The sequence below is a fragment of the Haematobia irritans genome, chromosome 1, assembly GCF_050003625.1.
Source record: "Haematobia irritans isolate KBUSLIRL chromosome 1, ASM5000362v1, whole genome shotgun sequence".
Lineage (NCBI taxonomy): Eukaryota > Metazoa > Arthropoda > Insecta > Diptera > Muscidae > Haematobia > Haematobia irritans.
Window position 1 is genome coordinate 60,863,728 of NC_134397.1, and position 16,137 is coordinate 60,879,864.

Genomic DNA, 16,137 nt, shown 5'->3' on the forward strand with positions numbered 1-16,137 from the left:
TTTGTCAACATTTTTGTCTATCGAAAATTTTGTCAAATTTTTTCTATAGCAAATGTTGTCAAATTTGTTTCTTTAGAAAATTTTGTCAACATTTTTGTCTATAAAAATTTTTGTCAAAATTTGTTTCTATAAAAAATTTAAAAAAATTTTTTTCTATAGAAAATTTTGTCAAATTTTTTTTCCTATAAGAAATCAATATATTTTTCTATAGAAAATTTTGTCAATTTTTTTTCTATTTAAAATTTTGTCAAAATTTTTTTCTATAGAAAATTTAGTCAACATTTTTGTTAATTTTTTTTTCAAAATTTTTTTCTATAGAAAATTTTGTCAAAATGTTTTGCTATAGAAAATTTTGGCAAAGTTTTTTTTTCTATAGAAAATTTTGTCAAAATTTGTTCTATAGAAAATTTTGTAAACATTTTTTTCTATAGAAAATTTTGTCAAAATTTGTTTCTATAGAAAATTTTGTCAAATGTTTGTGACATAGAAAATTTTGTCAACATTTTTGTTCTGTAGAAAATTTTGTCAACATTTACCTCTATAGAAAATTGTATCAAAATTTGTTTCTTTAGAAAATTTTGTCAAAATTTTTTCTATAGAAATATTGTCATAATTTTTTTCTATTGAAATTTTTTTTTTAATCTTTTGTCTATAGAAAATTTTGTCAAAATTTTTTTCTATCGAAAATTTTGTCAAACATTTTTTTCTATAGGAAATTTTATCAACATATTTTTCTATAGAAAATTTTGTCAAATTTTTTTTCTATAGAAAATTTTATCAACATTTATTTCCATAGAAAATTTTGTCAAAAATTTTTCCTATAGAAATTCTTGTCAAATTTTTTTCTATAGAATTTTTTTTTTTTTTAATTTTTTTTACTATAGAAAATTTATTCATTTTTTTTTTTTGAATATATTGGCAAAATTTTTTTCTATAGAAAATTTTTTCAACATTTTTTCTGTAGCAATATTTGTCAAGATTTTTTTCTATAGAAAATTTTGTCAAAAATTTTGCCTATAGAAGATTTCGTCAAAATTTTTTTCTATACAAAAGTTTATCAAAATTTTATTTCTATAGAAAATTTTGTCAACATTTTTTTCTATAGAAAATTTTGTCAACATGTTTTTCTATAGAAAAAGTTGTCAAATTTGTTTCTATAAAAAATTTTGTAATTTTTTTTTTATAGAAAATTTTGTCAAAATTTTTTTATATTGAAAATTTTGTCAACATTTTGTTTCTATAGAAAATTATGATAACATTTTATTTCCGTAGAAAATTTTTAAAAAATTTTTAAAAAATTTTTTTTTCTATAGAAAATTTTGTCAAAATATTTTTCTATATAGTTTGTCAATTTTTTTCTACATATTTTGTTATTTTTTTTTAGAAAAGTAAATTCCCTTTTATTTGCCATTTAAACGGAAAGCACAAAAATATTCAATTTTGTATACAATTTTTTATAGAGAAACAAGTATATACAGCAGTAAGTTCGGCCGGGCCGAATCTTAAATACCCACCACCATGAGTCAAATATAATAGTTTACTTTGAAAACTCATCGTCGTAGCGGGTTACTTGAATCTTAAGGGGTTTGATGACAAATCTTCTCCCAAGCAAATCAGTTCAACCAGTACGCTTCCCGTAGAAAAAAATTATAGATTCTACCTATGAAGACCAGCTCAGATTCTGGATTTATGAGAACCAATTTTGTTTGAGTTTTAGAGAAATCATAAACATATCGTGTATATGATGAAATAATGCCTTGATTTGAAGTCCTATACCAAAACATGGACCAATACTCACCACCTCTTAATGTTCCTCAAATACCTCTAGAATTCCACTTTCAGACGAATTGGTGAAAACAACGAATTCTAGAAGCCCAAGAAGTAAAATCGAGAGATCAGTCTATATAGGGGCTATACCAAAACATGGACCGAGACGGACCATTTTCGACACACCTCTTTATGGTCCTAAGATACATCTATATTTCTAATTTCCGGCAATTTGGATAAAAACTACGGATTCTAGAAGCCCAAGAAATAAAGTCGGGAGATCGGTCTATATGGGGGCTATACCAAAATATGGACCAATAAGCACCATTTGCGATACACCTGTTGCGATCTTAAAATACCTGTAGATTTTCAATTTCAAGCAAATCGGCTAGAAAATATAGTCTCTAGACGCCCAAGAAGTAAAACCTAGAGATCGGTCTATATGGAGGTTATATCAAAAATGGACCGATACGCCTCGATTTCGGCACACATATTTAGGGTCCCAAAAATACCTCTAGATTTCCAATTTCAGACAAATGGGGTAATAAATACAGTTTATAGAAGCCAAAGAGTAAAAATCGGGAGATCGGTCTATATGGTGACTATACCAAAACATGGACCGATACGGACCATTTTCGACACACCTCTTTATGGTCCTAAAATAAGTCTAGATTTTCAATTTGCGGAAAATCGGATAGAATATACAGTTTCTATACGCCCAAGAACCAAAATCGAGAGATCACTCTATATGGGGGCTATACCAAAACATGGACCGATGGGCACCATTTTCGGCACACCTCTTTATTGTCCTCAAGTACCTCTAGATTTTCAATTTCAGGCTAATTGGACAAAAACTACGTTTTTTATAAGCCCAAGACCCCAAATCGAGAAATCGGTTTATATGGGGACTATATCAAAACTTGGACCGATATAGCCCATCTTCGAACTTGACCTGCCTGCAACCAAAAAACGAATCTGTGCCAAATTTCAGGACGATAGCGCAATTATTGAAGACTGTAGCGTGATTACAACAGACAGACGGACAGACGGACGGACATGCTTATATCGTCTTAGAATTGCTCCCTGATCAAGAATATATATACTTGATATAGTCGGAAGTCGATATTTCGATGTGTTACACACGGAATGACAAACTTATTATACCCCCATCACCATTCTATAAAATGGTATAAAAATAAAAACTTGAAACATTAGAAATCCAAAAAATGACTACTATAAGACAAAAATATCATTTGACATATTCAAATTTCTATACAAATATTTTCAAAGAAGGATATGTATGTTGAAATAAATTTAGGCAAAGTAAATTAATACAAAGTGTTTTCCCAACAAATACTCCAAAGATTTCTATGGTACATCCATCGCCTGAAATGGCATTTCATCTTGTGTCATTTATGGATCATGCAAGGGTTTTTTTTAAATGTTTCAATAAAAAGAAGATAAGAAAATAAATAAACAAAATTTGAATGAATTGAAAGAATTTCTTTATTAGCATTGTATAATTTATATATAAAATATATACAATTGACATACAAGTGTATAATTGTATCAAAAACATTTTTTTGTATTTGATTTTATAAGAAGATATAAATTTTATTGAATTCATTTTGTATTTGTTTAATATGCAAATGAAAGTAAAGAAAAATCATAGAGTTTTTTTTTGTTTCACAGGATTTATATTGAAAAGTTTCTTAGGTTTGTTTTATAGATTTAATTAAAGCAACTCTCGGGGTCAGTTATCATCAAACAAATGCTCAATCACCTATCTGTATGCAAATGTTTACACAAGAATATGGGTTGCCATCGTCATCTATAGAAATGCAAATGTATTCATACTAGCAGTAACTTAATTAAAACGATAGTGAAAAGAGCAAACTGTGTTTGCATCAATTACATTCATATATTACAAGGTACATAAATTAAAAGTTTAAAATAGAGATACATTCAAAAAGGATTTTTAGATACGGTAAAGGATTCATGTCATTTGTGTTTCATGCAGATAAATAATAATAGTTTTATTTGGCTCTGTCGTTTTTGAGAACAGTGCCAAGGTAAATACGAATCTATTTAGGTTAAAGAAGTTAAATGTTTCAGTGAATTTGACATCGTTTAGACTTTGTGGCGTCAAGGCTTGTCTTTTATGTTTCGGGTTTAGAGAACAAACACAAATATTAATAATCGAAAATCGCTTTATTGTTTTTGTTTTTTTTTTTTTTTTTTAATATTCCCCATTAAGATCTAGTTATACACTTTTGCATGCGTTTGAACAAATTTTCGTAGTACTTTTCTACAGTCATCTCCAAAACATGCATTCCGAACCCATCAACTAACAGGTTGGCAGATAAGTCCCCGGTCTAACAAAGAAAAACACATTTTTTTTTTGTCAAAATTCGTTTCCTTCAAGAGCGATACAACGATTATGACGACCTTCCAATTTTTTGATACCATTTTGGTAGTATTCCTTCGGTTTTGCCTCAAAATAGGCCTCAGTTTCGGCGATCACCTCTTCATTGCAGCCAAATTTTTTTTCCTGCGAGCATCCTTTTGAGGTCTGAGAACAAGAAAATGTCGCTGGGGGCCAGATCTGGAGAATACGGTGGGTGAGGAAGCAATTCGAAGCTCAATTCATGAACTTTTGCCATCGTTCTCCATGGCTTGTGGCACGGTGCGTTGTCTTGGTGGAACAACACTTTTTTCTTCTTCATATGGGGACGTTTTGCCGCGATTTCGACCTTTAAACGCTCCAATAAGGCCATATAATAATCACTGTTGATGGTTTTTCCCTTCTCAAGATAATCGATAAAAATTATTCCATGCGCACCCCAAAAAACAGAGGCCATTACTTTGCCGGCGGACTTTTGAGTCTTTCCAAGCTTCGGAGACGGTTCACCGGTCGTTGTCCACTCGGCCGACTGTCGATTGAACTCAGGAGTGTAGTGATGGAGCCATGTTTCATCCATTGTCACATATCGACGGAAAAACTCGGGTGTATTAGGAGTTAACATCTGCAAACACCGCTCAAAATCATCAACACGTTGATGTTTTTGGTCAAATGTGAGCTCGCGCGGCACCCATTTTGCACAGAGCTTCCGCATATCCAAATATTGATGAATGATATGACCAACACGTTCCTTTGATATCTTTAAGGCCTCTGTTATCTCGATCAACTTCATTTTACGGTCATTCAAAATCATTTACTGGAATTTTTTTGATGTTTTCGTCGGTAACCACCTCTTTCGGGCGTCCACTGCGTTCACCGTCCTCCGTGCTCATTTCACCACGCTTGAATTTTGCATATCAATCAATTATTGTTGATTTATCTGGGGCAGAGTCCGGAAACTCATTATCACGCCAAGTTTCGTATTTTTATTCCTTCGTATTTTTTCCCTTCAGAAAACAGTATTTTGTCAAAACACGAAATTCCTTTTTTCCATTTTTTTTCACAATAACAAAAGTTGCTTCACAAGAGACGCTCTATCTCACAAACTAATTGACTTACAGACGTCAAATTTTGACACGAATCATTTGAAGGTTGGTACTATATAAAAATAATATGCATTTAATACTAGCGACGCCATCTATGTGTCAGACCGGGTACTTATCAGCCAACCTGTTGGAATCGGGCAGCATTCATTGATAAATGAGAAGTTCACCACTGTGGTATCACAATATACTGGGTAGTCTAAGTGAGCCTTAAATATCGGGCTGCCGCTATACCTAACCTAACCTAATGTTTCAACAAATGTTGGCATCAATATATACTCAGACAGGCAATTTGCAATTAAATCTCCGGACTTTGTGTTCCTTAACTCACAAGCGTTCATGGACTGCCGCAACTTTCTCAACGAGATGGCTGAGCAGAACAATATTTTCCAAATAGGGGGGGCTGGCCACAAAAACAAAGCAGGGAACCATTAGCAAGCCATATTCTAGGGAAGCTAAAATCGTTTCGTATGCCTCTGGCTATCTGCAAACTCATATTGCATGAGAAGGCTGTTATGGTTGTGAATGCCCGATGGGAAAATTGCAAGGATTGCAACGACGCCAAGCAAATACGGTCCCATCTAAATTTATACCGCACACACAGATATCCTAGTGTCGCTGCCTGATAGGCGAGTTTACAAAAACTATTGGCGTGAAATATAATGACTACTCCATGAGCTGCCATGATGCGGATAAAAAGGAATCAATTAAGCATCTCTTGTGTGAGTGTCCTGCATTTTTTATGAAGCGTAAGAGCCTTTTTGGGGGCTAATGTTTTTTGGAAAAAATCGGGTAGATTCAGCAGAAGATAATATTCTAGTGGGTTCAACGGCAAAAATTGGAAGTACATCTAAGTGAGCCTGATAAAACGGGTTGCCACTTAAACCCAACCTAACCTATCTATTCCCGTTTTTTTACTTCTTGATCAACTTTTTCACATTTCCTTCAAATCCGTCCATATTTTTAACCATTTCCTATCATACCTTTACGCAGTAAGATATCAATATTAATTTCCAAGGATTACCTCATATAATTATGGGATTTTAATGTTTGGATAACAGTTAACCTTGAATATCTTTTGATGTTAATGAAAATGTTGGCAAATACTATATCCTTCCGTTCATCCTTTCAGTCTCTGCTCACATTCCATCTAACCTTACAACCACAAAGTGATTGATATGAAATCATCAACATCAACATATTTGTACAGTAAACTGAATAAACCTATAGACGAAAAAACACAATCTCTCATAAATTCAATGAAAATATGTTTGTAACATATCAAAGTGTGAAGTCTCTACTCTCACTGGAATACCTTACACCGGATTGATCTATTTTTATATTTGATTAAATAAATCATTGTCTGTCAACCACAACCTGATGATGTGAATGGTAAAAGTCATAAAGAAAATTAACTCGGTTCGTTCATTTTGCCATTGGACGGGCATCCGTCCATGTCCGTCCGTCTGTAGATTCATCGCTTCGTTGAGTGAGGATGTCATACAAAAGCAAAAAATCTGACATGAGATTGGAAAACTTTGTTTGTTTTTTCCTTTAATCTCCAGGATATTAAAGGGAAAAACAAAACGACAAAGTTATAAAATGGTCATCATCAAAATCTTGATTATATTACAATTATTTTTGGATCACAGTAGTTAGAAACTCAAAAAAATATATAAATAAATTAAATCCCCAAAATAATACTATGAAAGCGAATGTTCATAGAGACAGAAGAGCAAGGTACGTTGGATTGGGAGTTTAGGTTAGGTATAATAATAGCCCATAATTTAGGCTCACTTGGAACATTGTGGTGGTACTTCTCTCTTATCAATGAAAGCTACCCGATTCTATCTTTAGCCCAAAGAATTAATGAAACCGTTTAGAAAAGTCTGAAAACATGTCACCCGCATTACTGAAAGAGGATAAACCACCGCTGATAATCTATATGACGTTCGGCCGAATCTGGGTTTGTATCCACAACCCTTTGTATGTAAGACTGGCTTGCTAACTAATGCACCACGATGGATTGGTAGGGCATCCAAAAATTGTCAATTGGCCGCAATTTGAACTTTCGTTCACTACTACTACGATCGGAAGTGAGTGAGATTTCTTGAGCAATCCAAAGTTACGAGACCTGAGATGGGATAGCCCAGAAATTCTCTGGATTGGTAGGGCATCCAAAAATTGTCAATTGGCCGCAATTTGAAATTTCGTTCACTACTACTGAGATCGAAAGTGAGTGAGATTTCTTGAGCAATCCAAAGTTACGAGACCTGAGATGCGATAGCCCAGAAATTCTCTGGATTGGTAGGGCATCCAAAAATTTTCAATTGGCCGCAATTTGAAATTTCGTTCACTACTACTGAGATCCAAAGTTACGAGACCTGAGATGGGATAGCCCAGAAATTCTCTCGTCTTTACTAGTCGGACGTGGTCTTCTACCAAAGACTAGTGAATCGGTTTCATATGAGCCAGTCTCAGAGCCTACTATTCCCTCATTGCTGTTATCGTCGATCCTTTAGATCCTCCTAAAATCCAACTTGATAAGGATGCTTCGTTCAAAAGGTTCCCTCGTGTTGGCGGGTCAGGAGGCTGCGATATACAAAGTTCGATGACAACATCGCGATAATCCGCTCGGCTTTTTAGGGATGTATGTTCCTCCATAAGGATCGGGGTTCATATAGGAGCTGCATAGTATATTTGAGAGAAGGCTAGTCAGGGAGATCAATAGGACCTGACTAGCCTTCTCTCATCTTCACAAATCGAACGCGGTCTTTCACCAAAGACTCCTGAATAGGTTCCATATGAGCCAGTCTCAGTGCAGCCGATATCCATTCATAGTTGTTACCGTCAATACCGGTGATTACTTGAGCTTAAATAGTTTCCTTCTAAAGTCCAATCTGATGGGAGTGGCTTGTTCAGAACAGGTGCTAGGTGCTAGCGGATCAAAAGGCTGCAATATGCAATGTGCAATGGCAACATCCAGATTATCAGTTCGGTGTTCGGCACTATCTGTCAGTTTCTCTAAGAGAGTCTGAAAGTATCCCTCCTAAGGTGCTGTCAGATCATAGAACTGCATTATGATCATGTCTTCCTGGATAGCCTGAGGGGCCATGCTGGCGTATCAGCAGGCTGCAATGACAGCATCGCGATTATTAGTTCGGTGTTTGGATTTGTCTGTAAGTTTTTCCGATTCCCCAAGAGGGCCGAAGTCCATATGGGAGCTGCAAAGTCAATTGAGGTACTGAGGCTTATTGATCGTGTCCCTCTGGGTAGCTTTCACTTTTTTTTTTTTTTTGAAGCGGACACGGTCTTCACCAAATACTCCTGAATCGTTCCCAGTTGATCCAGTCTCAATCCCGGTATCACCTCATTGCTCTTATCGTCGATCAGAGTGACCACTTGAGCTTAGTTTCTTCCTAAAGTCCAACCTGATGGAAGTGACTCGTTCAGAAGGGTCCCTCCCAAGGTATTAGCGTATCAGCAGGCTACAATATACAATGGAAACATCACGATTATTAGTTCGGGGTTCGAGGTTTTCTGTAAGTTTCTCCGTGAAGGCCGGAGTCCATATGGGAGTAGCATAGTTCATTGGGAGACATTGTTCTCTCGTTTCACTAATCGGACGCGGTCTTCCACCAAACACTCTTGAGTCTTAGTGGCTCCGATACCAACGCATTGTTGTTACCGTCGATCAGTTGGTAACTTGAGCTTAGTTTCTTCTTAAATTCCAATCTGATAGGAGTAGCTAGTTGAGAGGGGTCCCTCCTATGGTGCTTCACGGTAGCCAAAAGTTTGTCTACATTTAGGAGGTGTATAAGAAGTTGATTGTAATGATGTGCGCGGTTTTCAAACTGTCCAAGTTTCATAGGTTTCAATGTATATACTGCCAACTTCAAACTGATGTAACGATAATCTGATAAGCTTTGGAATCCTAGAAGATACTGTGAAGTGCAACAATATATCCCTTCCGTACGTTATTCAACATCCTGGATTTCAATGTACTGCATCCGTTGCAGCTTTAATCATTTCAATGACATGCATGTTAAGTAACAAACTAACTATGGTCATGCCATCATTGTCGCAATCTTCATTATCTGACAGACAACCAAGAAAACAGATGACCCAGCGCATAGCAATGCAAGCGATCCAAAAATACACCATGTTTTTTGCAGTCCCGAGAGTGTGGTTACAGGACATCTCCCCCTCCCCCACCAGGCCAATATAAAATGGACAACAATATTAATGGGTATCACTCCCTACCTAGCATGGTGGGCGAGTAAGGGGTTCTTGTCTTTTGTTTAAATTGCGGTGCGATGGTACAGCATTCAACTTTCAATTCTGCTGATAAGACAATTTATGATGAGTTCAATGGTTTCAAGTAGTGTCGCTTATGTTCGGAGTCTGCTATCGCTATCGTTTGGCATCCTTTAACTAGCATCTCTCTTCCCATACAGCTTCCAGCTCTCTAGTAATGGCTTGTGCGTTCAAAACTATTAAACAAGGACCTTCTGTATTTTTTGTTTTGTTCTCTATGCCCCATGTCCTTTTGTGGTTTTACAACGTCACGGTTTTTTATTTTTGAATTTTGTTGATTCCCTTGCCTTTTTGTGTGCGTTAGCTTGCTTTACATTGGTCCTTTAGTGAAATGTGGCTTATGTGCAAGGATACGGCATCGTTCTCTTCACTTACCCACAATGTGCATTGTTTGTGAATTTAATTATAATGGACCGCAGGGACTAAACTGGGGGAATCTAAAATAGAACGTTTACATTCGTGCACATACAAACATTCAGGCATATTTATCCATTGTTTTGAACTACGATCTTTAGAAAGTATTCACCAAGAATTCGCCTTGGTATGTAAAGAAATTCACACCTTGGATATTAAAGACGAATTGTAATAGTGATTTAAAGAGAGAAGCAATAGTGCTTCGAACTTAGTTTCATTAACTCTTTCTGGCAATACAAGTTTGCAGAGGGTTATCTAGAAATATATGAAGTTATTCTAAGTCTTGTTATGTCCCTTGTTGTACTGTCCGTTTGATCTGTAAACCTACAACCATATTTGGTGAATATTATACTGTTTAGCCATCTCATTGAAATTCTTGTATCCTCGAACTAGTTCGTGGACTTTCCAATTGACCTGCTCTACTATCTTTTAGTACGGGGAATCAATATTTTCTCCATTACGAGTTAGCATAAAGGACCCAAATTAAATTATCTATCACAGCCAGATCGGTGGAAAAGTTCATTCGCCCGAACGGAAACATGTACAGTCAGGCGTGTATAGATTTTTATCTGGCGTTTTCATTTCAATGACTGTTGATTAGAGCTCGACCGAAGCTCGGCTTCGCCATTCGGCCAAAAATCAATAATCGGCCTTCGGCGTCAAGAGGCCGATTAACGGAAGCTTTTTGAGTAATTTATTTCAAATTGAATTGTCCAAACGTTGAATTTGTCTCAGTCAATACACCCAATACAAATAAAACGTAAAAAATCCTGTTTTGTCACTATAATATCATACTACTGGACTGAATTACCTTTTATTGTTGTATTTATGCATTTGTTGAAAAAATATTATAATGTTGAAATTTCTTTAATTACAAAATTTGAGGAAAATAATCGGCTTCGGCCGATTATTGTTTTTTTTGCCGAACATCGGCTTCGGCAAAAAAAACCCGCTCCGGTCGAGCTCTACTGTTGATCAAGTTCCTTAAATGCATGATTTTGATTTACAATTAAGCTCGAATAGTAATTAATTGTAAATTAAAATCATGCATTTGGATTTTAATCGCCTGTTTCGGTATCATGCTATCATGAAAAGTTATAAAAGTTTTCTCTATAAGACCCAAGTCCAGCTGAAATTCTTGAAAATATAAAGAATTTCAGATAACAGGTTGGCTGATAAGTCCCCGGTCTAACAAAGAAAAACACATTTTTTTGTCAAAATTCGTTTTTATTATTCAACATAGTTCCCTTCAAGAGCGATACAACGAATATAACGACCTTCCAATTTTTTGATACCATTTTGGTAGCACTCCTTCGGTTTTGCCTCAAAATAGGCCTCAGTTTCGGCGATCACCTCTTCATTGCAGCCAAATTTTTCCCCTTCGAACATCCTTTTGAGGTCTGAGAACAAGAAAAGCTCGCTGGGGGCCAGATCTGGAGTATACGGTATGTGGGGAAGCAATTCGAAGCCCAATTCATGAATTTTTGCCATCGTTCTCATTGACTTGTGGCACGGTGCGTTTTCTTCTTCATATGGGGCCGTTTTGCCGCGATTTCGACCTTCAAACGCTCCAATAACGCCATATAATAGTCACTGTTGATGGTTTTTCCCTTCTCAAGATAATCGATAAAAATTATTCCATGCGCATCCCAAAAAACAGAGGCCATTACTTTGCCAGCGGACTTTTGAGTCTTTCCACGCTTCGGAGACGGTTCACCGGTCGCTGTCCACTCAGCCGACTGTCGATTGGACTCTGGAGTGTAGTGATGGAGCCATGTTTCATCCATTGTCACATATCGACGGAAAAACTCGGGTGTATTACGAGTTAACAGCTGCAAACACCGCTCAGAATCATGAACACGTTGTTGTTTTTGGTCAAATGTGAGCTCGCGCGGCACCCATTTTGCACAGAGCTTCCGCATATCCAAATATTTATGAATGATGTGACCTACATGTTCCTTTGATACCTTTAAGGCCTCTGCTATCTCGATCAACTTCATTTTACGGTCATTCAAAATCATTTTGTGGATTTTTTTGATGTTTTCGTCGGTAACCACCTCTTTCGGGTGTCCACTGCGTTCACCATCCTCCGTGCTCATTTCACCACGCTTGAATTTTGCATACCAATCAATTATTGTTGATTTCCCTGGGGCAGAGTTCGGAAACTCATTATCAAGCCAAGTTTTTGCTTCCACCGTATTTTTCCCCTTCAGAAAACAGTATTTTATCAAAACACGAAATTCCTTTTTTTCACAATAACAAAAGTTGCTTCACAAAAGACGCTCTATCTCACAAACTAACTGACTTACAGACGTCAGTCAAATCACGAATAACGTCACGACGCCATCTATGTGTCAGACTTATCAGCCAACCTGTTAGATTCTAAGAAGATCGACACGGATCCCGTTTCATTTGAGTATCTACATATGGTGACTACATTGGGAGCCACCGTGCTGCAATCGTTAGCATGCCCGCCTTGCATACATATGGTCGTGGGTTCGATTCCTGCTTCGACCGAACACCAAAAAGTTTTGTCACCTCAGTAATGCTGGTGACATTTCTGAGGGCTTCAAAGCTTCTCTAAGTGGTTTCACTGCAATGTGGAACGCCGTTCGGACTCGGCTATAAAAAGGAGGTCCCTTGTCATTGAGCTTAACATGGAATCGAGCAGCACTCAGTGATAAGAGAGAAGTTCACCAATATGGTATCACAATGGACTGAATAGTCTAAGTGAGTCTGATACATTGGGCTGCCACCTAACCTAACCTACGGAGACTACATTCGATTCTGAATTTATGAGAACAATTTGTTTGAGTTTTGGAGGAATCTTAAACGTCTCTATGGGTTAGGTTAGATTGTAGAAGATGACAAAAATTCTTGGATCGAATTTTTGTCCACTTTGACCACTATAGGTCCATAGTGATTGTTCAAATTAATTTTCTCAACTTCTCCTTTCTGAGATGGTACGAGTGGTACGAGTTTTCCTTAGCTGCAAAGTCAAGACACCATCCGAAAATGTCATCATCGTTAAGACCTATTCTAACCATATACTTCCTAATTGTGTTATGTCCATTTATAATTCCAATTGGAGGCTTCAACTCCTTGTCTTCATCCCGCCATCATAATTTCGCATTTGCTAAGGTTCTTTTCGTCTCATATCCATTTGGTTTGTTCGCCACTTTCCGAAGAGACCCAACGTCCTCGCCATAGTTCATCATATTTAACATGAATCCTGTAATGATATGAATCATCCTGAGATGATCTCATTTAAAGACGCTCAAGAACTCCCATTTATCTGTCTTTCATAAAGTTGCTTAAAACATCAAACAATGATTAGCCGAGTATGTTCCTTATGCTATACGCAGATCGATGAGAGCCTAAAAGAAAAGAAGCCCAGTATCTTGTTTCTTATAAAGGATAATGCTTGATATTGGCACAGAAAGGGATACGAGTCTTCCGTAACTGCCGGGTACAGACACCATCTACAAATGTCATAATATTACCATATGCTTCCTAAGGCCTCAACTCATGTCTCTTCATAGCCATCAGAATTTCGCAATTCCTACCGTTCTTTTGAACTCATATCAACTTAGTTTGTTAGCAATCTTCCGAAGAGACCCAAAGTCATAGTCCATCATATTTGACATGAATCCTGTAAAGATATGAAGACAGTGGAGAAAAACGTCCCCAAGGACAAAGCCCAGGTACCCAGCACAGAGTTACATTATGCTATTCAGAGAGGTTCATTGTTTGCTTAATTCAACGGAATTAATCACGAATTTAATGTACATAAATTCAATTTAAGTTCTTTGCATTTTATTTCGAAGCAACCGAAATCATCCATCACTTGATTATGGTGTCATATTTGATTTAAAGTCTCGTTGTACAAATTTCATCATTGACATAACATCATTTCCGTTTCCCTCCCGGGGTTACGGAAAATACATACTACTCATATATCAATCAATTGATTTGTGTTGGAGAAAGAGAGTATTGGTAATTTTTCTTTTGCTTTTCCCTGTCACTGTGGGTTAAGATTGTATACGAGTAGTATAAGTGATAATATTGAATATCATACCATACACTTTAGTTGCCAGAATTGCTGATGATATGTTGCTTAATCAAATTCAGAATTTAATCAGAAAATTTACATTTGGCATAATGTTAAAGGCATTGATACATTGATACCCTCTTTAACTAACGGTGGATCAACATCAATGAAAAGCAACAAGGTGGGAGACATTTATTTCGGAATCTATAGTAAGACGAAAAAAAAGTATGTCTTTGGAACCATATGAATTTCAGGATGGTAAAATTTACAAATTTTAAGAAATTCTGAGCTTTTCTAACTTCATTTTGTTCCCTTCTTACTTCATTTAACTGACATATGCAAAAAGAAAAGCAACATAGTTTTTCCTTTTTTATACCCTCCACCATAGGATGGGGGTATATTAACTTTGTCATTCCGTTTGTAACACATCGAAATATTGCTCTAAGACCCCATAAAGTATATATATTCTGGGTCGTGGTGAAATTCTGAGTCGTGGTGAAATTCTGAGTCGATCTAAGCATGTCCGTCCGTCGGTCTGTTGAAATCACGCTAACTTCCGAACGAAACAAGCTATCGACTTGAAACTTGGCACAAGTAGTTGTTATTGATGTAGGTCGAATGGTATTGCAAATGGGCCATATCGGTCCACTTTTACGTATAGCCCCCATATAAACGGACCCCCAAATTTGGCTTGCCGATCCTCTAAGAGAAGCAAATTTCATCCGATCCGGCTGAAATTTGGTACATGCTGTTAGTATATGGTCTCTAACAACCATGAAAAAAATGGTCCACATCGGTCCATAATTATATATAGTTCCCATATAAACCGATTTCCCGATTTGGCTTGCCGAGCCTTCAACAGAAGCAAATTTCATCCGATCCGGTACATGGTGTTGGTATATGTTCTCTAACAATCATGCAAAAATTGATCCACATCGGTCCATAATTATATATAGTCCCCATATAAACCGATTCCCCGATTTGGCTTGCGGAGCCTCTAAGACAAGCAAATTTCATCCGATCTGGCTGAAATTTGGCACATAGTGTTAGTATATGGTCTCTAATGACCATGCAAAAATTGGTCCACATCGGTCCATAATTTTATATAGCCCCCATATAACAGGTTGGCTGATAAGTCCCCGGTCTAACATAGAAAAACACATTTTTTGTCAAAATTCGTTTTTATTATTCAACATAGTTCCCTTCAAGAGCGATACAACGATTATAACAACCTTCCAATTTTTTGATACCATTTTCGTACTCCTTCGGTGTTGCCTCAAAATAGGCCTCAGTTTGGGCGATCACCTCTTCATTGCAGCCAAATTTTTTCCCTGCGAGCATCCTTTTGAGGTGTGAGAACAAGTCGCTGGGGCCAGATCTGGAGAATACGGTGGGTGGGGAAGCAATTCGAAGCTCAATTCATGAACTTTTGCCATCGTTCTCAATGACTTGTGGCACGGTGCGTTGTCTTGGTGGAACAACACTTTTTGCTTCTTCATATGGGGCCATTTTGCCGCGATTTCGACCTTTAAACGCTCCAATAGCGCCATATAATAGTCAATGTTGATGTTTTTTCCCTTCTCAAGATAATCGATAAAAATTATTCCATGCGTATCCCAAAAAACAGAGGCCATTACTTTGCCAGCGGACTTTTGAGTCTTTCCACGCTTCGGAAACGGTTCACCGGTCGCTGTCCACTCAGCCGACTATAGATTGGACTCAGGAGTGTAGTGATGGAGCCATGTTTCATCCATTGTCACATATCGACGGAAAAACTCGGGCGTATTACGAGTTAACAGCTGCCAACACCGCTCAGAATCATCAACAGTTAAACCGATCACCAGATTTGACCTCTTGGAAGACCAAAATTCATCTGATTAAGTTGAAATTTGGTACGTGGTGTTAATATATGGCCTCAAACACCCATGCAAAAATTGGTCGAAATCGATCAATAATTATATATAGGCCCCATATAAACCGATCCCCAGATTTGACCTCCGGAGCCCCTTGGAAGAGCAAAATTCATCCGATTCGGTTGAAATTTGGTACGTGATGTTAGTATATGGTATCCAACAACCATGCAG

At 36.8% G+C, this 16,137-nt stretch overlaps 1 protein-coding gene across 17 annotated transcripts in view; it reads left to right on the forward strand.

Annotated features, from left to right (window-relative positions):
- Sap47 (Synapse-associated protein 47kD) overlaps positions 1-16,137 on the forward strand; it is a 299,408-nt gene that overhangs the window by 195,074 nt on the left and 88,197 nt on the right. The window lies entirely within an intron of this gene.